Source organism: Sinocyclocheilus grahami, unplaced genomic scaffold (genome assembly GCF_001515645.1).
Source record: "Sinocyclocheilus grahami isolate Dianchi unplaced genomic scaffold, SAMN03320097.WGS_v1.1 scaffold14694.1, whole genome shotgun sequence".
Classification (NCBI taxonomy): Eukaryota; Metazoa; Chordata; class Actinopteri; order Cypriniformes; family Cyprinidae; genus Sinocyclocheilus; species Sinocyclocheilus grahami.
Genome location: NW_015515447.1, coordinates 3,937 through 4,222, shown reverse-complemented (window position 1 = coordinate 4,222; position 286 = coordinate 3,937).

Sequence of the window (286 nt, the reverse complement as noted above, 5' to 3'; positions counted from 1 at the left end):
TATGTATGCATTATTCACAAATTAAACCTTTATTTTGGATGCAACACTTCTTGCAGGGTTTCTGTGGGTGTTACTGTGCCTTGTCTCAAACCAAGGGCGAAATTTTCTTCAAATGGAGCAGAAAGTCACGTCATTCTGTTTAAATAGTGCATGCACTGAAAAGTAATTTTGCTTTTCAATGCAAATATGTAAACCTTACATCACGCTTCCTTCAGTTGAAATTCTAATTTAGGATATGAAATGAATTTGTCCTTAAACATCAGTAAATGGGGTATGAACACTTATT